The sequence below is a fragment of the Schistocerca americana genome, chromosome 3, assembly GCF_021461395.2.
Source record: "Schistocerca americana isolate TAMUIC-IGC-003095 chromosome 3, iqSchAmer2.1, whole genome shotgun sequence".
Classification (NCBI taxonomy): domain Eukaryota; kingdom Metazoa; phylum Arthropoda; class Insecta; order Orthoptera; family Acrididae; genus Schistocerca; species Schistocerca americana.
The window spans coordinates 367,749,697-367,775,721 of NC_060121.1; positions in this window are offsets into that span (position 1 = coordinate 367,749,697).

Consider the following 26,025-nt stretch of genomic DNA (forward strand, 5'->3'; position numbering starts at 1 on the left):
ACAGAACCACAGGCACATAGACACAGGCAACAGAGCATGCACAATGTCGGCACTAGTACAGTGTATATCCACCTTTCGCAGCAATGCAGGCTGCTATTCTCCCATGGAGACGATCGTAGAGATGCTGGATGTAGTCCTGTGGAACGGCTTGCCATGCCATTTCCACCTGGCGCCTCAGTTGGACCAGCGTTCGTGCTGGACGTGCAGACCGCGTGAGACGCCGCTTCATCCAGTCCCAAACATGCTCAATGGGGGACAGATCCGGAGATCTTGCTGGCCAGGGTAGTTGACTTACACCTTCTAGAGCACGTTGGGTGGCACGGGATACATGCGGACGTGCATTGTCCTGTTGGAACAGCAAGTTTCCTTGCCGGTATAGGAATGGTAGAACGATGGGTTCGATGACGGTTTGGATGTACCGTGCACTATTCAGTGTCCCCTCGACGATCACCAGTGGTGTACGGCCAGTGTAGGAGATCGCTCCCCACACCATGATGCCGGGTGTTGGCCCTGTGTGCCTCGGTCGTATGCAGTCCTGATTGTGGCGCTCACCTGCACGGCGCCAAACATGCATACGACCATCATTGGCACCAAGGCAGAAGCGACTCTCATCGCTGAAGACGACACGTCTCCATTCGTCCCCCCATTCACGCCTGTCGCGACACCACTGGAGGCGGGCTGCACGATGTTGGGGCGTGAGCGGAAGACGGCCTAACGGTGTGCGGGACCGTAGCCCAGCTTCATGGAGACGGTTGCGAATGGTCCTCGCCGATACCCCAGGAGCAACAGTGTCCCTAATTTGCTGGGAAGTAGCGGTGCGGTCCCCTACGGCACTGCGTAGGATCCTACGGTCTTGGCGTGCATCCGTGCGTCGCTGCGGTCCGGTCCCAGGTCGCCGGGCACGTGCACCTTCCGCCGACCACTGGCGACAACATCGATGTACTGTGGAGACCTCACGCCCCACGTGTTGAGCAATTCGGCGGTACGTCCACCCGGCCTCCCGCATGCCCACTATACGCCCTCGCTCAAAGTCCGTCAACTGCACATACGGTTCACGTCCACGCTGTCGCGGCATGCTACCAGTGTTAAAGACTGCGATGGAGCTCCGTATGCCACGGCAAACTGGCTGACACTGACGGCGGCGGTGCACAAATGCTGCGCAGCTAGCGCCATTCGACGGCCAACACCGCGGTTCCTGGTGTGTCCGCTGTGCCGTGCGTGTGATCATTGCTTGTACAGCCCTCTCGCAGTGTCCGGAGCAAGTATGGTGGGTCTGACACACCGGTGTCAATGTGTTCTTTTTTCCATTTCCAGGAGTGTATTTTTTAAAAAAAAACCAGTATAGCTCGTGAACTATTGCAACATAAACTTAAGAGCTGAAACATTTTTGGGTAAAGAAAAAAAGAAAGACACGGTGTTCTTAGCAGCCGAAGTTTAGAAGCTTCAAATGTACATACCATGTAAGATAGAGTCATAATGTTACTTAGCACATAGAACACGTATGATTATCCTCTCAGCCAGTCACAAACAAATGAAAATAATAGACATTAGCACGACGTAGTCATAATTTAACGAATTTCCGTCAGATAGTGTGCACATAGGATTACCAACCGTCCGGTTTTTTTGCTTTTCATTGCTTTTTTTGATGTCCGACGGGCAGTTTTGATTTTTAGAAAATGTCCGGCTTTTTGCTAAAGATGTTGCACTTCATCATCAAACGAATTTTGAGATCGCGTATTTTTCAAGGGGTTCGCTAACAATGTTCTAACTGTTTGGAGAAACGTTATATTCGTAGTCAATGAATACGATGTCTCGATTCGAGATATTATACACACATCAAAAACAGTTTTGCATCACCTCGGTTCCGAGAGTTCCAGAACCTGTACAGAAAATTTGAGTAGAGATCAGCATAAACATCACTTCTGCTCTTTCTGCTGCTCATGAAAACCACACATTGCATGTGTGGCTTGCATACAGCGATCCCTTCAGAGGTGGTGGTCCAGACTGCTGTACACACCGGTATCTCTATTACCCACCAGCACGTCCTCTTGCATTGATGTATACCTGTATTTGTCGTGGCATACAAGTTCATCAACTCACTGCTGGTCCAGATTGTCCCACTCCTCAACGACGATTCGGCAAAGATCCCTCAGGGTGGTTGGTGAGCCACGTCATCCATAAACAGCCGTCTTCAATCTATCCCAGGCATGTTCGATAGGGTTCATGTCTGGAGAACATGCTGGCCACTCTAGTCGAGCGATGTCGTAATCCTGAAGGAAGACATTCACAAAATGTGCACAATGGGGGCACGACCTGTCGTCCATGAAGAAAAATGCCTCGCCAATATGCTGCCGATATACTTGCACTATCGGTCGGAGGATGGCATCCACGTATCGTACAGCCGTTACGGTGTCGTCCATGACCACCAGCGGCGTACGTCGGCCCCACATAGTACCAACCTAAAACAGCAGGGAACCTCCACATTGCTACACTCGCTGTACAGTGTGTCTAAGGCGTTCAGCCTGACCGGTTTGCCTCCAAACACATCTCCGACGATTGTCTGGTTGAAGGCATATGCGGCACTCATCGGTGAAGAGAATGTGATGCCAATCCTGAGCGGTCCAGTCGGCATGTTGTTGGGCCCAACTGTACCGCTCTGCATGGTGCCGTGATAGCAGCGATGGACCTCGCCATGGACGTCGGGAGTGAAGTTAGGCATCATGCAGCGTATTGTGCACAGTTTTTGTTTTCGTCAGGTTGATTTAAAGTCTTTAATTGCATATTCTTCTGTTGCTCATATAAGAATGGTGAGTCGTAACAGGCCGTCCTGTGGCTGCACGGAAAGTATTATTCAGCATGGTGGCGTTGTTGCCAGGGTTCCTCCGAGCTATAATCCGTAGGAGCGGCCATCCACTGCAGTAGTAGGCCTTTGGCGGCCTGAGCGAGGCATGTCATCGATAGTTCCTGTGTCTCTTTATTTCTTGCATGTCCCAACAGCATCGCTTTAGTTCACTCCAAGACGCCTGGAGACTTCTCTTGTTGAGATTCCTTCCTGGCGCAGAGTAACAATGCGGACGCGATCGAAGCGCGGTATTGACCATCTAGGGATGGTTGAACTACACGCAACACGAGCCGTGTACCTCCTTTCTGGTGGAATGACTGGAATTGATCGGCTGTCGGACTCCCTCGGTCTAATAGGCGCTGCTCATGCAAGGTTCTTTACATATTTGGGCGGGTTTAGTGACATCTCTGAATAGTCAAAGGGACTGTGTCTCTGATACAGTATCCACAACCAACGTCTGTCTTCAGGAGTTCTGGGAACTAGGGTGATGCAGAACTTTTGTGATGTGTGTAGTTTGTCCAGCGTTGTCTCGATATTTTCACGCTCTGAAAGAAAATCTCTGTAGTTAATCACTTTAAGTTGGAATTACCTTAAGTTATCGTGTTCAGAAGTGCTTATGCATTGAGAATTTTACAAAAATACGGTAGTGTCGGCGTATAGGATTAGGCCCTACTAATTAAAAGTATATCGTGTTGGCAGTAGCATAGTACTGACAGCAGAAAAAGACAGTGCAAATTTTGAGATAAACTAAAAGCAAAATAACTGTGCTTCTTATTTTGATGAAGGGGGGGAACCAGCCCGCATTCGCCGAGGCAGATGCAAAACCGCCTAAAAACCATCCACAGACTGTCCAGCTCACCGGACCTCGACACAAGTCCGCCGGGTGGATTCGTGCTGGGGACCAGGCACTCCTTCCCAACCTGGAAAGCAGTGCGTTAGACCGCACCGCCAACCGGGCGGGCCTGCACTTCATCACTTACTGAAATATTTGTTTGAGTGTAACTATCTGATCTAGGGCTCTGTTGCTTTAGATTATTTATATTTATGGTCAGTCGAATATTTGGCTGCATATGTAAATGGAGATTTCTGTGTAGCAGTGAGAGCTTCATTGTAGTGTCTTTGTGCTGACTATACGCAGTGCAAAAGACCAAATTCAATGGTTAACTACGTTAGATATTTCCATTGATATGAGTGTCGGCTTTCTTGTGACGTAGTATGCCGGGGAAATTTATTTATTTATTTATTTATTTTTATTTTTATTTATTTATTTTTTTTTTTTTTTTGCAGTTATCTTGCAGACTAAATTGTGAATTTAAGCGTGTAAGGGTTTTACATCTAATCTTTTATTTTATATTTTGTTTGTTTTAACAGAAATTTTCTGTATTTAATATACGTGTATCAAAATTTTGTTGCATATTTCCATGTCTAAATACCACTGAGGGAAGCGTTGCTTGTATGATGTAATTGATAAGTACCTCCTAGTAGAGATAAGTTTGTCATGTTCCTCACATAACTGTTTGGTTCACGCAAGGTTCCTTGATGTGTAGTTTGGATCTTATTCTGTGGCATTTATTAAGTTTCTTGTATGAAGTTTTGTTCAGCTAAATGGTACTACGAATACGTGATATTTTGTAAATTTTGTTGAAGATAAATTTTTGAAATTTGGTGGCATATTAAGACGCCTATCTTCCCATTTCTCGAGAAGTTGCCCATTAATATTTGCTTAAGTTGTTTGTTTGGACCTTGTTTCACCTAAGTGGTGGCCAGCCGGGTGGCCGAGCGGTTCTAGGCCCTACAGTCTGGAACCGCGCGACCACTACGGGCGCAGGTTCAAATCCTGCCCCGGGAATGGATGTGTGTGATGTCCTTAGGTTAGCTAGGTTTAAGTAGTTCTAAGTTCTAGGGGACTGATGACTTCGGAAGTTAAGTCCCATAGTGCTCAGAGCCATTAGAACCATTTGAACCTAAGTGGTGTTTGTTAACAGCCCTTCTTACTCTTCTTAGCTTCGCGGCCGGTTTGTTGACAGCAGGTGGCCGCGGAGTCTTTGTGGCGCGTCCACGATTGCCTCAGCGTACTGGTTCCCGCTGCCTGCTAACAACTTTTAAGTAGTGGCTATATTACTTAATGTTCTGATCTATGGAACCTTATTTTAAGATTTACTTAAAGTGGTACATCCCCTTTCTAACGCACTTGTAGTACCCATGTTACGAATTTTTGGTAGCTAAGTTTTTTCTAAACTTGCTGAAGCACAAGGTACTCTCTTGATTATTATGTTACGCGAATATTTCCAAATCATTAATCCATAATTACTGGTTTGAACCTAAACTCTGGCTGTACTTGCCTCACGTGTAGATAACATTAATCTATTTTCGTGTTTCGTTACATGATAAAATTTTCAGTAGATATTATGCTGATTGCGTTTGTCCTCTTGTGTGTGATGGTCATGTTTGATTAAAAAAATTTAATTATTTTTCTGAAAATCTCTTGAAGTCCTTAAGTGACCTTTCCCTACATTGTTTTAAAGATATCTTTGCTATTACTCTTTGAGCAGCTTCTTTTATATAAGCAAAGACGTTTCTTTTTTTTTTTTTTTATTCATGCTATTATGTGGTGGTTAAATAAATGTAACCATCAAATGACGCTGCTATCCTGGGAACGCCCTCCCATGCTTTCCTTGTCCATCCCATCTTGTGTTTAGGGATATCAGCCTCATTGTATGAAAGGAATTCCGAATAAAGCTGCTGCCAAGACGAGTATTCTGTGCACGTTATTGCTTAAGGGAGGAAAACGAACCCTTCCCGGAGTTTAAGGTATACAAAAGAACACATTCTTACATTGCACAGTGTGTGGAAAATTGTGCTTTTCAGAAACTAATGATTAATTTAGTCCTCGACGTATGGCACAAACGTATAACCGACTCGTTCGATCGTTTCCGTCACTTGCTCAAATCCGGGAATTTGACATATTCAGTTTACTGAACATATATTGATAACTTTGTAAACCTATTCGTTGCTAATAACGATTGCTTTCTGATAGTAGTTTCGTGGAATGGACAAACTTTTCGGTACAGTCACGTTGTTGTGACAAACGTGTATTTTCAATGTCACCATGCACTAACCATTGACAGATGGGAGGTGCAGTTGTTTTAGTGTGAAGACGGAGCGATTTATCAGAAGTCCAAAAGAGGATGCTCATTGGCTTTCGGGCAGGGGGTGTACGTTTTTCCGAAACATCTAAGTTTGTAAACTGTTCGCCTGCAACCGTGGTTAAAGTATATCGTGCATGGCGAAAAGGCGCTTTCCAATACCGGCGGCGAGGCAAATGGGGTGCACATTGGACCATAGATGACAGTTGAACGATGGCTGCGGAGATGTGTATGGGCGAGTAGACGTACAACTTTTAACCAGCTGACTGTCCGTACGAATCAAGCAGCTACCAATAGTGTCTCATCAACGTTGTTGCGTAGCGGCGTTTACAGCAGGCGCCCGGTTCATGCACCCGTGCTAAGGGCTGTTTATATGCGACGACGCCTGGAATTTGCCCTCCAATACTGCAGTTGGACGTCCACTGATTGGCGCCAGGTGGCCTTTTCAGATGATTCACGGTTTATGCTCAATCGGAGAAACAGTCTTCTGCGTGTATGACGTGAAGCATCCTGTAATCATGAGGGATTGCTACAGTTTGGGGAATTATTTGTGGCATTCGCCGGGTGATTTCGTCATTCTGGAAGGCACAATGGACCAACGCTAATATGCGTATATTCGTGCGGACGATGTCCACCTACAAGCAGTTTGTTTTCCCTCGGCATGACGGCATCTACTAGGAGGGAAATGCAGTGCCCGCCCGATTAGCCGTGCGGTCTAATGCACTGCTTTCATTGTGGGAAGTCGTGCCGGTCCCCGGCACGAATCCGCCCGGCGGATTAGTGCTGACCAGTCTGTGGATGGTTTTTAAGGCGGTTTTGCATCTGCCTCGGCGAATGCCGGCTGGTTTCCCTTATTCCGCCTCGGTTACACTATGTCGGCGATTGCTGCGCAAACACTTTCTCCACATACGCGTGCACCATAATTACTCTACCATGCAAGCATTGGGGTTACACTCGTCTGGTGTGAGACGTTGCCAGGGAAGTGGGGCCCACTGTTGGCCGAACCGCACAATAACCCTGGATTCGGTGTGGGGCGGCGGTGGGGTGAGTGGTCTGCCTTAGCCTTTTGTGGGGTTGTGTACCACTGAGGGCTACGGCAGGAACAAAGCCTCTCCATCGTATCTAGCTCCTCAGTTCCATACAATACAAGACAATACACAGCAATGCAACTTATTTCACAGTTCTCAGTGTATAAGCGTGGTTCGAGAAGTGCCAGGATAAGTTTACCATATTCCAGGCTCACACACTCTCGGATTTAAAGTCAATTGAGAATCCGTGGGACCACCTCGATCTGGCTATTGGCGGTATGTATCTTCAACCGAGAAACCAAGCGCAGCCTGTCACGGAACTGGAGTCGGAATGGACCCGCTTCTGTGTCGGTACCTACCAGAACCTCATTGACTCTAGGTGGTCATTAAGGCTTCGAACGCTTGTCACGTTAATGTGATCGGACAGTGTGATACTATCATTTATCACCGTATTTTTATACCTTACGACTGATAATCGACGAGCATGGTTGAAGAAATACCTCCAAACTGCTCATCTGCGTGCCATACATGCGATGTTTATTTTTATCGCTAATTTAAAAACTTCAGGCTTCAAAATTGCAATCTGCTTCTGGAAACCTAACGGGAACTGCGCAATCACAGGGACACAATAACGTTTCGCAGCATAGTTCACGATCGACTTTCAGCACCGCCTTTTCAAGGAATGTTATCGTACGCGTGATTTGCATCAAAATTAACTCTCGAAAAATAAATATTTTACATTGCCTTCGTTAGATGTTCTTGCAGCTGCGAGTATATGTGCTTCGATTTTTTGTATGACATAAACCGCCAATCTGGTTGTTTGAAGGAAACTGAAGACACGTTAGACAGTGGGTAAAAGAGAAACTGATAAGCAGACTGGGATTAATTTTTTTAATTTTTCACTAATGCAAGTCGCCCGAGAAATTTATTTACATTTGTTGTTGTGGTCTTCAGTCCTGAGACTGGTTTGATGCAGCTCTCCATGCTACCCTATCCTGTGCAAGCTTCTTCATCTCCCAGTACTTACTGCAACCCACATCCTTCTGAATCTGCTTAGTGTATTCATCTCTTGGTCTCCCTCTACGATTTTTACCCTCCACGCTGCCCTCCGATGCTAAATTTGTGATCCCTCGATGCCTCAGAGCATGTCCTACCAACCGGTCCCTTCTTCTTGTCAAGTTGTGCCACAAACTCCTCCTCTCCCCAATTCTATTCAATACTTCATCATTAGTTATGTGATCTACCCATCTAATCTTCAGCATTCTTCTGTAGCACCACATTTCGAAAGCTTCTATTCTCTTCTTGTCCAAACTATTTACCGTCCATGTTTCACTTCCGTATATGGCTACACTCCATACAAATACTTTCAGAAACGACTTCCTGACACTTAAATCTATACTCGTGTTAACAAATTTCTCTTCTTCAGAAACGCTTTCCTTGCCATTGCCAGTCTACATTTTATATCTTCTCTACTTCGACCATCATCAGTTATTTTGCTCCCTAAATAGCAAAACTCCTTGACTACTTTAAGTGTCTCATTTTCTGATCTAATTCCCCCAGCATCACCCGACTTAATACGACCACATTCCATTATCCTTGTTTTGCTTTTCTTGATGTTCATCTTATATCCTCCTTTCAAGACACTGTCCATTCCGTTCAACTGCTCTTCCAAGTCCTTTGCTGTCTGTGATAGAATTACAATGTCATCAGGGAACCTCAAAGTTTTTATTTCTTCTCCATGGATTTTAATACCTAACCCGAATTTTTCTTTTGTTTCCTTTATTGGTTGCTCAACATAGAGATTGAATAACATCGGGGAGAGGCTACAACCCTGTCTCACTCCCTTCCCAGCCACTGCTTCCTTTTCATGCCCCTCGATCCTTATAACTGTCATATGGTTTCTGTACAGATTGTAGATAGCCTTTCGCTCCCTGTATTTTACCCCTGCCACCTTTAGAATTTGATAGAGAGTATTCCAAACAACGTTGTCAAAAGCTTTCTCTAAGTCTACAAATGCTAGAAACGTAGGTTTGCCTTTCCTTAATCTTTCTTGTAAGATAAGTCGTAAGATCAGTATTGCTTCACGTGTTCCAACATTTCTACGGAATCCAAACGGATCTTCCCCTAGGTCGGCTTCTACCAGTTTTCCCATTCGTCTGTAAAGAATTCGCGTTAGTATTTTGCAACTGTGACTAATTAAACTGATAGTTCGGTAATTTTCACATCTGTCAACACCTGCTTTCTTTGTGATTGGAATTATTATATTGTTCTTGAAGTCTGAGGGTATTTCGCCTGTCTCATACATCTTTCTCACCAGATGGTAGAGTTTTGTCAGGACTGGCTCTCCCAAGGCTATCAGTAGTTCTACATCCTTACATTTGTCCTCTAGCCATCCCTGCTTAGCCATTTTGCAGTTCCTGTCGATCTCATTTTTGGGACGTCTGTATTCCTTTTAGCCTGCTTCATTTACTGCATTTTTATATTTTCTCATTTCATCAATTAAGTTCAATATTTCTTCTGTTACCCAAGGAGTTCTACTAGCCCTCGTCTTTTTACCTACTTGATCCTCTGCTGCCTTCACTACTTCATCCCTCAGAGCTACCCATTCTTCTTCTACTGTACTTCTTTCCCCGATTCCTGTCAATTGTTCCTTTATGCTCTCCCTGAAACTCTGTACAACCTCTGGTTCTTTCAGTTTATCCAGGTCCCATCTCCTTAAATTCCCTCCTTTTTGCAGTTTCTTCAGTTTTAATCTACAGTTCATAACCAATAGATTGTGGTCTGAGTCCACATCTGCCCCTGGAAATGTCATACAATTTAAAACCTGGTTCCTAAATCTCTGTCTTACCATTATATAATCTATCTGATACCTTCAGGATTCTTCCATGTATACAACCTTCTTTCATGATTCTTGAACCAAGTGTTAGCTATGATTAAGTTATGCTCTGTGCAAAACTCTACCAGACGGCTTCCTCTTTCATTTCTTAGCCCCAATCCATATTCACCTACTATGTTTCCTTCTCTCCCTTTTCCTACTGTCGAATTCCAGTCACCCATTACTATTAAATTTTCGTCTCCCTTCACTACCTGAATAATTTCTTTTATCTCATCATACATTTCTTCAATTTCTTCATCATCTGCAGAGCTAGTTGGCATATAAACTTGTACTACTGCAGTAGGCGTAGGCTTCGTGTCTATCTTGGCCACAATAATGCGTTCACTATGCTGTTTGTAGTATCTTACCCACAAACCTATTGTTTTATTCATTATTAAACCTAACCCTGCATTACCCCTATTTGATTTTGTGTTTATAACCCTGTATTCACCTGACCAAAAGTCTTGTTCCTCCTGCCACGCCGGCCGGAGTGGCCGTGCGGTTCTAGGCGCTACAGTCTGGAGCCGAGCGACCGCTACGGTCGTAGGTTCACATCCTGCCTCGGGCATGGATGTGTGTGATGGCCTTAGGTTAGTTAGGTTTAATTAGTTCTAAGTTCTAGGCGACTGAAGACCTCAGAAGTTAAGTCGCATAGTGCTCAGAGCCATTTGAACCATTTTTGAACCTCGTGCCACCGAGCTTCGCTAATTCCCACTATATCTAACTTTAACCTATCCATTTCCCTTTTTAAATTTTATAATCTACCTGCCCGGTTAAGGGATCTGACGTTCCACGCTCCGATCCGTAGAACGCCAGTTATCTTTTTCCTGATAACGACGTCCTCTTAAGTAGTCCCCACCCGGAGATCCGAATGGGGGACTATTTTACCTCCGGAATATTTTACCCAAGAGGACGCCATCATCATTTATCCATACAGTAAAGCTGCATGCCCTCGGGAAAAATTACAGCCAGCCGTTCGCAGTACCACAACAGCAAGGCCGTTTTGGTTAATGTTGCAAGGCGAGGTCAGTCAATCATCCAGATTGTTGCCCCTGCAACTACTGAAAAGGCTGCTGCCCCTCTTCAGGAACCATACGTTTGTCTGGCCTCTCAACAGATACCCCTCCGTTGTGGTTGCACCTACGGTACGGCCATCTGTATCGCTGAGGCACGCAAGCCTCCCCACCAACGGCAAGGTCCATGGTTCATGGGGAAGATTTATTTACATACCTTGTAGTTATTCATTATTGATTTGCTTATTAACCCTTCTATTTTTACCTCTTTCGAAACGAAAAAAAGAACTGCAGAACCCACGTGTGAGTATAACACGTTTTCTCTGCTCCCCAGCAATGTTCTTTGGCGGAATGACGCTTACCTTAGAGGTGCATACGAGTAAGAGGCAGTCGTGAGAGTTTCTTTGTTTATAGTAAAATAGGCGTTTCTGGACCCCACATACGGCGGCGAAAAATAACTAGTTTTCAACTGTCTATCGATTCTGCCAATTCTGAAATGACGGCACGTCTTGAACTATGTGGGGGGTTGGGGGGCGGGGGGGTTGTGGAAGGGCGATGACTGAGCCAAAATGTCTGAGACTGTCATTTGAGGTTGTACACAAGCGACCTGACAAATATGAGCCGAATTGGTTGGCCATGTCAGAGACCTTCTCCTTGTCAGTGTTATAGGACTTTTTCTTCAGATTCCGGTAGCAGCTACGCAAACAAAATAAAAAGTTACTCACCCGCATAAAACCATCACGCTCCTCTAACCGTAGTAACGGTATTAACTGGGCAAGAATGATAATCCACAATAAGAAGCTGATCCAAATAGTTAAAGATCTTCACCACGAGACTAAGATCGGGTGATTTTGGGGGAGAGTCGAGCTACGATAGATTGTCGGAGTGTTCGTCAAATCAGGACCGTATGTGCGTAGCCCCATTAATAGGGTTGATGTCATCTAGGAAGATTAGAGTGTGTCCACAGCATACTCGTCATACAGACGTAGAAGAAAAGGCCTCACTCGAGCGGCGAGAATGTTAAAAAAAACATACTCGTTAATTTATATGTGTGGTGTCTGTTCTTTCGGACACACACTGAAGGGCCAAAGAAATCTGTCCTCCTTCCTAATATCGTGTAGGGCCTCCGCGAGCACGCAGAACTGCCGCAACACGAAGCGGCATGGACTCTTCTAATGTCCGAAGTACTGCTGGAGGGAATTCACACCATGAATCCTGCAGGGCTATCATAAATCCTAAAGAGCACCAGGAGGCGGAGATCTCTTCTGAACAGCACGCTGCAAGGCATCCCAGATATGCTCAATAATATTCATGTCTGGGGAATTTGGTGGCTAAAGGAAGTGTTTAAACTCAGAAGAGATTTCCTGGAGCCACTCTGTAGCAATTCTGAGTATTTGGGGTGTCGCATTGTCCTGCTGGAATTGCCCAAGTTTGTCGGAAAGCACAATGGGCATGAATGGATGCATGTGACCACACAGGGTGCTTACGTACGTGTCACTTGTCAAAGTCGTATCGAGATGTTTCAGGAGTCCCATATCACTCCAACACCACACGCCCCACACCATTACAGGCCCTCTACCAGCTTGAACAGTCCCCTGCTGATATGCGGGTTCCATGTATTCATGAGATGTCTTCATATCCGTACATGTTCATTCGCTCAATGCAATTTGAAACGCGACTTGTCCGAGCACGTTTCCAGTCATCATCTGTCCAATGTCGGTGTTGACGAGCGCAGGCGAGGCGTAAAGCTTTGTGTCTTGCAGTCATCAAAGGTATACGAGTAGACCTTCGGCACCGAAAGCCAATTTCGTTGAATGGTTCGCACGCTGCACTTGGTCGTTGAATGCAGTCAGCATTGAAATCTGCAGCAATTTGCGGAAGGGTTGCACTTCTGTCACTCTGAACGGTTCTCTTCAGTTGTCGTTGGTCCCGTTCTTGCAGCATCTTTTTCCGTCGCAGCGATGTCGGAGATCTGATGTTTTACCGGATTCCTGATATTCACGGTATACTAGTGAAACGATCGCACGGGGAGAAAACCCCACTTCATCGCTACCTAGGAGATGCTGTATCACATCGCACGTTCGCCGGCTATAACACCACGTTCAAACTCAATTAAATCTTGATAACCTGGTACTATCGCACCAATAATCGATCTAAAAACTGCGACAAACACTTGTTGTCTTATAAAGGCGTTGCCTATCGATGCGTTGTGTTCTGCCTGTTTATATATCTCCGTATTTGAATATCCATGCCTATACCAGTTTCTTTCGCGATGCTCTGTATATGCACCTGGACGGGAGTTAATGATCTTTCAGTGCAGTTGCTCTCTTCGTCCGACCTCTTGAGGGAATCAGCGTGAGGCTGCGAGCAATAAGAGTAATTGAGAGGGAGCGCTACGTATGTAGTGTGCTACAAGTTGGGAATATACCCCGTGATTGATAATACGCGATTTACTCTACTTAATTTGTTTGTATACCTCCGTTATCAGAGAATATTTTTAGAGTTATAATTCTCAAGATTTATGATTATAAAATATTTCAGGTCAAGGTGCAGCTTATAATCAAGAGGATGGACGGGAAGCGTGGTCGGATAGCCGAAGCAGTGATGGCGACCGCTCAGTTAAAGCGGGAAATGCGGGTACGACTCCTGTTCCGCCACAAATTTCTACTTGCCACCACTGAATTTATTTCGATACCCGACTGGGGCTAGTTTTGGAATTTCAATTACGTCACCCTGGTTAATGTTGACAGTAACCTGAGCGAGGAGTCCAAATCACGGCACGAAAAACACTTCCAAAAACCAAACAGAAACATTTTAGGTCTTCGAAAAAGATAGAAACTGAAGTAATGAATTAAAATTTGTACCAAGGCGAGATATGAACCCAGATCTCCTGCTTACTAGGAAGCTGTGTTACCCACTTTGCTATGTTGGCACTAAATTTTGTCATTTTGAGAAGACAGGAAGCGCGATCTGTTTTGCTTGCTTAAAATTGTCTAAATCCATGATCGCAAAAATATTTCTCTATTTAAAACAACCGGTTTCGGCAGACTTTGCTGTCGTCTTCAGGTCTTAAAAATCTTTTTGTTATGAAACGTTTTTATTGTTGTACCTCACTCCATGTTGTCATGTGGCGTGAAGTGCAGCTTGAAATGAACAAAGATTTTTTAAGACCTTGTAAGACGTGTATATTTCTATTGTCTATTGTCAAACCACAATTTATGAAAGATGTTTATATTTTATTAATAGGAATAATTAATATTTGTCATTTTGGGAATAATTGTGGTAGCAGGGAATGTCTGCACCAAAGTATTGTTGGCGGGAGAGACCGCACATTCATATAATTTTAAAAAGGGCGGGAGAGACCGCGTATGGATACATTTTAAGAAAAGAGCGGGAAAGACCGCGCATTGCTACATTTTGTAATGGTAGCAGGGATTGTCTGCACCAGTAAGCATTGTTGGCAGGAGAGACCGCACTTCAGCGTTCGTAGGCAGTCAGTAGTAAGCGAGATGTGAAGCGAGTCAGTCGGTAGAAGGTCTGAAGCGAGAGGTTGAGAGTAGCGGTGTGCCTGCCAGCCACCACCTACGATTTACAAGAGTTAACTATCAGCTAACTATTATCATAAGAGAAACTAATATTATTGAATTTTTTTTTAACTCAAGACTACTCAAGGTATGTTTGCGCAATGCTAGTTGTAAGATTATTGTAAAAAGTAAGTCCCATTTGAACGTTTGTAAAATTATTTCATTGCCAGCAGTAAATATTTGAAGAAATGTTTTCAGAATATAATTGATTTTTGCCAGCAATGTTGCATTACTGATTATAATCCATCCCAAAAATCATCGACGTAAAACTTTGCAAAATTTTATTGTTGTCAAGAAAAAGTTTAACTACGAATTACGTAACTTCAGTCAAATTAATTAAAGAATAACTTCAGCTTTGCTATTAAAGAATAACGTCAGCTTTGGTAATATTTACAGCCCACCAGCAACTAATAGAGTATAGTAAAACAGAGTAAGTATATTCATGTCTCAGTTCGATGTTGCAGTCAGATGGTGATCCAGTAACTGTAAAAAAGGTAAGGGACAGAACTGGGTTATTGCAGGTAACGACTGAGGGCCACGACGACGACACATTCTATGTTTCGTCGAAATAATCAGCAAATCACTTTTAATAAGAAGCATTTAAGTTTGTATGCGAAAATTGAGAAAGAGAATTAATTTCAAAGGGCTGGTTTCATTTGTTATTATTAAGCAAGAGATAGAAATCCTAAGGGAAGGTTTCATAGGTTATTGCAGAAGGGAAGGTTGCGTAACAAAAGAGTTATAGAGGAGACGGGAAAGTTTCAACCTGCAGATGATAGCAATATCTGTCGAAACCGGTTGTTTTACGCAAAGAAATATTTATGCGAACTTCGTTTTAGAAAGTTCTTACCTTGGCATTGTGACAAACACACCTGCAGAGACTACCCTAGTGCAATGCCTTCCCTAACAAACTTCCACACGTCAGCTTCGGCGCTAACTGGCAATTTAATAAGGGTAATATGTATATAACCTGAGTTGTGAAGTGAAGTTTGTGTTAGGGAGGACATTAGACTAGTGTAGTCCATGCAGCATTATGAGCCATAGTGCCAACGTAGCGTAGTGGATAACACATCAGCTTAATAAGTGGTAGATCTGGGTTCAAGTCCCAGCGTTGGCATAAATTTCGATTTTTGTCCATTCCATAAATTTCAATTCCTGTCCATTCTGAGACAAAGTTGAGACTCGATATGTATCCAGGAAAATGTAATTCCATCATATCAGTATCTCTGGTCTGTTATCCTTCTCACTATTACAGCAAAAATGGTTCAAATGGCTCTAAGCACTATGAGACTTAACATCTGAGGTCATCAGTCCCTTAGACTTAAACCTAACTAACCTAAGGACATCACACACATCCATGCCCTAGGCAGGATTCGAACCTGCGACCGTAGCAGCCGCATGGTTCTGGACTGAAGCGCCTAGAACCGCTCGGTCACAGCGGCCAGCTATTATAGAAGTAGACGACTTTCTGGGTAACTGTTATGCCTATATGGAGGCCGTGGTACCCAGGAGTGCATTTGGCTTGGTATCGTTGTTCACTGAACCAAGAAATTCACTCTTGCAGTCGAAAACGGAGGATAAAGAAGCGATTTGTGGCGATGGGGCAGGGGGCAGGCAATGGCGAACATATAGCAGTGCTCAAACGTTGCGATAACACTCGAGACGGAGTTCTATGGTCCATCAGAGCCACGGGCTTACATGTTTCATCTCCTGCTGTCACTTTCTGTGGTCCACTGGCATATTGAGAGGTACTCCGGTTTTCTTCAGCCCACATCTTCCTGCCACGCTTGCATGTTATTACAGCGCATTCCATGTGGGCTGTAATGTCGCGATATTATTAGGAACGTTAAAGGAGGCTGACCGCTACAGCTCCCTTGAAAAGTCTGCGAAGTCATCACACGGCGCTCTTCAGAGTGTACAGGGAATAATTGTCTCCTTTGTAACGTTTATTACTGACAGACAACGACGCTCAACGTTCAGCGCTTCTGACGTTGATAACAATCATAGACGTTAGCGGAAACATTAGTCTTGGAAGTATGTTGAAGGACAAGCACTGTCAGCTCTACCTACGAGTATATTTTTTTGTCCTTACATAATTTACTCTTTCATTTTGTCCTGTCCTTTCGCACAAAGCGTGAGTTCGTCGGACCACATATTATTATCCGGCCCCTAAAACGGTCAGCCTGGTTGCTTCGGAGAGGTGTAGACAGTGTATAACTGGCACCAGACAATCATTAGACCGTCCAACGCTGACGTAAGCTAGGGCAGTGAAGTAACTATCACGTGACTACGTGGTTTCCGCAATGGTAGGATTGAACCACAGACTTTACTAAATGATCTGATGATGGCCGATGCCGACCGAAACTGGTAATGTTGACAGAAATAAGTGTGATTGTTCTGGATAATTGATTTCTTTTCAAAATAATCAATTACTGTGGTCTCCTTCTCGACAGAAATGTTCTCTGTGGACACGTTGGCTTCGGAATATTGTGTGTAGGTGACAGTCGATCGTACGCAATCAGCACAATAAGACTTGATGTGTTAGAATGATAGAAAGTAGCTATAGTTTTTGGAGGAGACTATGGCCACACCTGGCCTAGCGGGCTTGAACCGTTGTCCTCCCGAATGCGTTTGGCCACCCTGATCTAGGCTTCCCGTGATTTCCCTAAATCACTTCAGGCAAATGCCGGGATGATTCCTTTGCAAGGGCACGGCCGATTTCCCTCCCCATCCTTCCCTAATCCGAGCTTGTGCTCTGGCTTAATGACGTCGTTGTCGACGGGACGTTAAACACTAATCTACTCCTACTCCTTCTTACGACCACATCATGAATAAAGTTCCCCGATTTTTCGGTATATCAACACGGACAGCACAACGTATCTACAAGGGAAGGTTACCACTTGTGAGAATCTAACAACACAGCGTAATAACTGTTGTCTAAAGTTTTTCTAGTGCATAGGGTGAAGACGAGAGTCACGCCTTGTCAATCGATTTCAAACCCAACTGGAAGTGCTATTCTCACTGCAAGCAGGTCCGCCTCGGCCATTTTCCATGCGAAATCTGCAAATGAATATTTGAAGTCGGAAACATCGTAAAGCGTCAAATCTGACAGCGGTACATAGATCTGCAGGACTTGCATGGACCAAACAACACATCAGCTGTATAGTAGCTGACTGGAAGCATATAGCGTGCCCTCATTTTTTTTTTTTTTTAATTCGTCAGTCTTATGACGCAACCCCCCACGAATTCCTTTCTAGTGCTAATCCTTTTATGTCAGAGTAGCACTTACCATCTAAGACCTCAATTATTAGCTGGATGTATTCAAATATACGTGTTCCTCTACAGTTTTTACCCTCTACAGCTTCTGCTAGTGGCGTGGAAGTTAATGGAAGTTAACCCCTATCATCCTATCCCTTCTTTTTGTCAGTATTTCCCGTATATTTCTTTCCTCGCCGATTCTGCGGAGAACTTCTTCGTTCGTTGCCTTATCAGTCCACTTTATTTATACATTCTTCTGTAACTCCACATCTCAAATATTTTGGTTCTCTTCTCTTTCGGTTTTCCTACTGTCCGTGTTTCACTGCCACACAGTTCTGTGCTCCAGACACACATTCTCAGAAATTTCTACCTGAAGTGAAGACCTTTGTTTGATAGTAGCAGACTTCTGCCATTTTTTTCAGTGCTAGTCTGCTTTCTCTGTTCTTCTTGCTCCAACCACGATGGGTTGTTTGGCTGCCTAGGTAGCAGAATTGCTTTACGTCATTATCCCCAATTCTGCTGTTACGTTTCTCGCTGTTCTCGTTGCTGCTACTTCGGATTACTTTCGACCTTCTTCGAATTCTCTCAGTCCACATTCTGTTCTCATTAGAGTGTTCATTCCATTCAGTAGACCCTTTTTCTTCTTCACTTCCACTGAGGATATCAATGTCATCAGCGAATCTAATCATTGATAGGCTATCGTCTCACCTTGATTTTTAATCCCACTCTTGAACAGTTCTTTTATTTCCATCATTGCTTCTTCGGTGTATAGACTGAAAATTGGCGGCGAAAGACTACATCGAAGTCTTACACCCTTTTCTAATCAGAGGAATTCACTCTTGGTGTTGCATTCTTATTGTTTCCTCTCGTTTCTTGTATACTACCTGTACTACCTGTCTTTCTCTACGGCTTCCCCTATTTGTCTCAGAATTTTGAACGCCTTGCACCATTTTTCGTTGTCGAGCGCCTTTTCAGGGTCGCAGATCCTATAAAAGTGTCTTGATTTTTCTTGTCTTGCGGTGTTCCTACTACAGGCGATTTCTTTTCTGTTCAGATGATTCAAGACTTCGAGTGGTCCGACGGTCCAATGATGCGTTTTACCCGCAGAGTGTGGTGACGAAGTGTTACCCTTCCTCTGCATCTTCATGAAGAGTGTGGTGTGGACGATTCCGTCTTTCAAGACAACAACAGTCGTGTTTGCAGTACTGTACGCTTACATTTGTTGTTTGACGAACATTTGGGCACCCTGTCGCACCTTGAGCGGCCTGCAGAATCACCCGATGTGATGTTAATCCTATAGATCAGCCATTCTCAAAGTGGGGCCACCCCCACTCCCCTTGGGGGTGAGGGGGTAGGGGGGGGGGGGGAAGCGCAGAGAATAATAGAGGAGTAAGTGGGCTTTCACTGAGCTCCTTATAGTTCACATTATGTTAGAAGGAACTTGTGGTGAATAAATATTGCTGACGTCAGATTCTCATTCCCATGAACCACGTTAGGAAGCTGTCACCATCGTCCATTTTCCGTCTTATATCACAGGAACTGACCAGCAGATCTTGTCAGTGGGAACTGACCAGCAGATCCTGTCAGCTGGAATACTGAGAAAAGTAGCGAAATATTCCATCTGATACCTAACAAGTACTCAGCAACCACTAAAGACAATAAGCCACTTGACAATATGACCACCACTCTCTTGCAACACTGATTGTAAGAACAGTTCATTAATCACAACCATTGTGAGTGTCCATTCGATTTCAGCCAGGCTTCCAGAGTCAGATCAAAGATAGTGAGTTAGCTAGAAATTGAACTCTAATGCGTGTTCAATGAAAATAGCTAATCGGATGAATAACCAGCTGATTGGCAGTGATAACAGGAGAATCCATGGAAATGATTTACTGAGTGTGTCTCCTGCTTCGAAAGTATTTAGTTGTAATAAGGAAAAAGATTCTGATTTAATCTAAGTACGTTATTTTTTAGCATTTTTCTCTGTTGCTATCAGCAACGTTAGTTCTAAACGAAGAACCAAAGTGCGTAAATATCAAGCTGATTATCTGTAATTAAGCTTTACCAGCACTCTTATGAGTAATGAGGAACGCCCACGATGTAATCTATGTTTGGAGATTTTAGCCAACGATAGCTTGAAGCCTATAAAACTAAAGACACCTGCAGACAAAACATCCAAAACATGCAAGTAAATCAGTCGAATTTTTTAATCTACATGTGCTACAACTAAAAGGAAATGTCAGTTTCCTCAAAAAGGTATGTTACCTGTTACCAAAATCCAATTGTTGGTGAGAAAATACTTCTTCCCGCAGCCGTCAAGAAGAGCGAAATCATGGATGAGAAAAGGTATGGCGAGAGTCAAAAGTCCATACCACTCTCAGATGATACTGTGACTAGTCATATTGATTCAAAAGCAGCTTACATGAAAAATCGATTGCTACCACTTCTTCATGATGGTCCAAAACTTGCAACTTGATACCGGAAATCTTTCCCAGTTTCTTGTTTTTTGACGCTACTGTTATGGGAAAAATTGTGTTGGTATGTGCACTGATGGGGCGGCATCATTTACTGGAACTAAAAATGGGTTCATTCCAATAGTGTGTTCTGTTTATCATTCTCTAATATTCACACACTGCATGATACACATGGAGGTATTGTCTTCTAAAGTAGTACAACCAGAAGTCAATAATGTGTTGAATGATCCACTGAGTGCTGTGAATCTTATGACAGTACGAGCTACAAACATTGGGCTGTTTTCCATTATGCTGATTCGCCGATGTTTTTGAGAAACTGAATTACCTTAACGTAGCAATTAAGGGCCGAAATGGTAATTTCATCTTTCTAATTGAGAAAGCACTTGCATTAAGAGAAGGCCTGGACTTCGGAAAATCCGGATTGAGGAGGGTAACAGCGAGAAGTTCTCTTGTCTGAATGATTTCGCGAGGGAAAGTGAGTTGGATGTAGGTAAAATTAGGAGAACTGGTGTAGCACATCTAGAAAACCTTCGTCAAAAGTTCGAGAATGAATGTCCAGAATCTTAATCTGAGTATAATTGGGTACACAATACGTTCGATACGATCATAACAGAACACTTGTCAACAGTCGATCGGGAGGAGCTAAGAGAATTCTCAAATGATAGAATAGTTCGAAATGAATTTAAACCGAAGTGTCTTGAAAATTTTTGGATGCAGGCCCGCAATAAATTATCCAATTTAACAAGAAGGGCAGTGGACTTGTTATTACTCTTCGCTTCAACTTACTTGTGTGAGTCAAAATTATTCGCAGTGGAATTAATCAGAACGAAACATTGGGCTCGACTGCAGCTGGAATAGAATCTGAGAGCTGCTGTTTCAAAGGTCCAACCAAGACTGGATCTGCTTTCTTCCTGAATTCTAGCACTTGTATCATACTAAATGAGCAAATTTCAGAAAATTTCCGAATTTTTAGCCATGTGAGTTTTTACTGCTGCTTAATGTCTTCTTGATCAGTTTGAATGTAACAGTTCTTAAATTGACATTAGATGTTGACTATTGTTCTGTCATTATTTGTACTTAGTAAACTTTTGAATATTCAAAAATACTGATTGATTTGAAAGCAATATAGATGGAAACAGTTAAACTTTAGCTAACTAACTTGTGAACAAATTTATTAAAAATATGTAGTGAAATACAAATATTTTCTCATTTCCAATAACTGGACACGTAGGCAACAACCAGTTGTTGTTAACTTAGACCACCTTTGAGCAATACAAATACATGATAATTTTTATTAAAAAAGTGTGTAACTCTGATGTGCCCGAAGGACACTGTCTCATTATTATTATTATTATTATTGTAGTTGTTGTAACTGATTGTTATAATAATTAGAAGTAAATAGACATCGTGAACCATTTTTGTGCCAAGAATTAGAAGTGCTGAGGATGATGGAAAGGAGACTGAAGGGGGCCGGGGCAAAATAATTTTTTTTAGAAGGGGGGGGGCGATGGAAAATGTTTGAGAACGCTGGTCACAGATCATGTTTAGCCCTATTTGAAACAGCGGGTGAAATGTAGGAAATTATTTTTGTAACTCTACGCAATCTGATCATCAATGAATGGCATACCTGAAAAAATTTCCAGACTCTGTTCCTTTATGAACTGATTCCATTATCAGGGCTATAGATGGTGTTACACGGTATTAACTTGATGTTTCTTGCTAGGTGTCTCTGATGATGCCGCTATCGACGGGATGTTAATCTCTAGTCTTCCTTCTCCATGGTAGGTGACTAACTTTTTGTCAAGCGTGCATACTTCCTCTATATTTGTAGCTCTTACTGACATAATTAGGAAGTCCAGACATGTCCTGCAAGTGGAATTAAGTTCGCCGAATGCGGGATCTCAATTCTTAGCCCGATATTCTTTTACGTGACGGCTGCGCGTTATTTTGCGGTATCCTGTTTTCAGGTATGCAACGTCCGCCGTTTGATATATCACCTCCTCCGTATCTACTCCTAATTCGAAACGTGGTTCTTATACCTAAAAAGGTGTCAGTTGCAATAACGTAAAAAACGCGCAACATAGTGATTCAGGAGCACATAGTCATTCTGCAGTTCTAATATCTTTTAAGTCGTGCCCTGATGTGTACATCCTATGCGTCTGACTTCCTTGCAAGTACCACAGGTTTCGCAGACAGTACTGTGTAATACAAATACGTAGCACGCAGGAAGAGTTTAAGACGGAGATCTGGAGACCGTTGTAAAAGTTTGTTCCACATACAGAACAGGTTGTGATTGTGGGATATTTTATTGAGAGTAATCAACCGCGTCTTCATAAACGTCCTTAATGAATACTGAATCTTCTTACGGCTTCTTAGGCCAGCTTCAGATGACAAGTGAATGTCGCAAATCAAGGTAAAATGACGTGTGAAGTACGCAGCTATTATTTATACAGAAGATACTAAAGATACAAAAATGATAACATCTAGAGTGCTTACATAGGAAAAGTATCACTGTCACATAATATATAACAAGATGTTATACTTTTCTGTGTAAGCACTCTCCGTGTCATCATTTTTCTATATTTTGTGCCCTCTGTGTAAGTAATATCTGTGTAAGAAGCACATGATTATCTCTGGGTTTGAAACATGCAGCTCCCATCTGACGATGGACTAAGAAGTCCAAAACCGGTTCGTGACCAGACGAATATAATTCTGCATAAAATCAGGACGCGTTTCCTATTAAATGCAGAAAAGTTTAAATATCTTACAATAATGAATTGAAATCTATGTTAAAAAGTGCTACCCCGTTGTTACCGCAATAGAATGTACTCTAAAACACAAGAATATTTTCGAATTCTCTAGAAATTATCAAGATTTTTCGGAAGTTCTCGAATGCTCAGAAAATTTCTGCAATGTTCTGGAACCTAAAATGTGCTTTATAATTATTTAGATCTTTTTTTAAAAAAAATCATATCAATGCTGCGTTCTAGCGATTCCAGTCTCTGCAGATTTGTAATGTGATTTTGGTGCAATTGAGATGCTACCAAGTGTAAACTCGCAGCGAATATTTCAGTAATATTTCATGAACTAGTGATTTCGAGTGGTCGTTCGTTCTCTGAGCGTAAGACACGGATACTTCCTCAAGCTTCAAGCAACATGAACGCCATCGGAAGAAATGCTGTGCCACCGCTGTCCAGGGCGTCTCCACAGACGTTTTCGCTGGTCATAGGGGCTCATTTCGAAGCGAAACTCGTCACTGAACACAGTTTCACTACAGTCACTGACATTCCAGGACGAAGACGTATCTGGAGAAGCCACGGACAGTGACAGGATACCAACCTGACTGTTACCTACCATATGACCCGACAGTCAGGTTTCGTCTGGGGTGCCATTTGCTTTCATAACAGGAGCGTTGTCTTCCGCGGCACCCTTACAGGGCAACAGTTAGTCGACTATATTGTACGCATTGTTTTGTGGTCTTCACGACAAGCCATTCTTGGATTACATTTCAGCAAGATAATGCCCGTTCCCACCCGTTCCCACCCGGCGAGAATTTCTACTACTCGTCTTCGTGCTTACCAAACCCTACATTCATCAGCAAGGACGTCGGATCTCCCCCATTTGAGAACGTTTGAAGCATTATGGGCAGGGCCCTCCAACCAGCTTGGGATACCGAAGATCTAAGGCGCCAAATTGGATAGAACCTGGCACAATATCTCTCAGAAGGACACTGAACAACACTACCAATGCCAAGTCGAATAACTGCTAGCTTAAAGATCAGAGGCGGGCCAACGCATTATTGACTTGTCAGTTTATTAAGCTCTTTCTCTTGAGTAAACCATGAAATTTTTCTGAAATTGTAATCATTCGTTTGTCTGTACGTGCACATCACACCTATTGATTTATGTTCCATTCCGCTTATTCCTTCGTGGTGCGTCGATTTTTTCCTTAACAAAACAAGAACCACTGAGACGGATTTGTACCATTTCCGATTTGTACATTTTATTGTGTCTGTCTGTAAAGTACTTAAAAATAAACTGATATTAAAATTTGTTAGGGTACTATGTCTCAATGCTGTGTGTGACCAGACATTATCTTGCTGAAATGTAAGCAAAGAACGGCTTGCCATAATGGACCACAAAACGATGCTTAGAATATACAGGTAGCTGCCTCACCATTTCTCTGTAAGGGTTCCACGGACGACAACCAAAGAGGTCCAGTTCTGAAAGCAAGTACGTTTTCGTGTACTTGGTATTTGAAGTGTTACATTGCCACTTAATGAGAAAGAGACACATACTGCAGTTGCGACAGGTTATTAGTAGTAGAACAAGGTATGTTCTACCTCACTCTCCATTGTTGCCAAATTTATTCAAGATGGTGGCGATAGATATGGCAACATCACAATGACATCATGGCGGGAAGTTCAAATTTTGGCGGGAAGGTAGGTAAATTGGGCTACCTCCACTAACCGAACCCCTTCCCCCACCCCACCCCTCCCGCCATAAAGTGATGGGAAGTTCAAATTCCAGCTGGACAATGCAACACACATCTACCTCCACTAACCTAAGAAAATGGTGGGAAAAAAGGTTACTTGGGCTACCCCCTCTGACGGCCACCTCTTCCTACCAACTGGCAGGAAAAGGACTCAGTGTGGGTTGGATAGGATGGATAAGTCTTTATTTTACATGCAGTGTTTATTTAAACAATTTGAGGCAGTAACTCCACCCACTGTGTCCACCATGAGGTCCAGAGTCCAACTGACCTAGTACTGCCACCAGAGTGCGCTTTCATCGCATGGTGGTCTGGAGGGGAAAAATGGTGGGAAAATGACACAGCCTGTGCCGGGATGTGGGGGGGGGGGGGAGGGAGCAGCGTACTATATTTATTTTCGAGCAATTTATTAAGGGACAGATTGGACACAGTACATTTATTATACTGATACAAAACACTCGCACTGACATGCTTGGGGTCACAATGCACAGCATACAGATATACAGATACGCAAACAATTCGTAAATTACCGAAATAATGTGGTACACTAATGTTCAGACACACTCACTAATTATAAACTGGGTCAATCCGAATGAAGTGGTATAATAAAAATTAAGTTGGTTGCTTGACCATTTTTAAATATTTTAATTTATTTATATGTGAATACCCCATAGTGCCAGCCACAGTGGCCATGCAGTTCTAGGCACTTCAGTCTGGAGCCACGTGACTGCTATGGTCGCAGGTTCGAATCCTGCCTCAGGTATGGATGTGTGTGATGTCCTTAGGTCAGTTAAGTTTAAGGAGTTCTAAGTTCTAGGGGACTGATGACCTCAGATGTTGAGTCCCATAGTGCTCAGAGCCATTAGAACCATTTTGATTACCCTATAATTGAGAAGTTCAAAACAAGTTTAAAAAAAATTACCTTTCAAGTTTACTGAATGGCGGCCATTTTCATTTGTAAGCACACGACGATGTTTCAGTTTAGTGACGTTAGCAAAAATATGAATACCTCTGCATTGGGTTAAGTTATAACATTGCAATTGACATGATTGTTTTTAAAAAAGTGTTCTCTACAACATTGTCTGTTACAAAACATACCCTAAACTCAAAAATAACCAGTCAAAATTACCTCCATAGTTTGGTATCCAAATTTTCAAAAATCCACTTATTAGGCCCAAAAATAACAAACAAGGACTGATTTATGTGAGTCTATTTCTTTTCCTGTAATTAGATATCATACACTACTAGCCTCATATAGAGCAAGAACAGTTAAAAATGTTTCCTTAATTATTTATGAATTTTTGAAATTTGAAA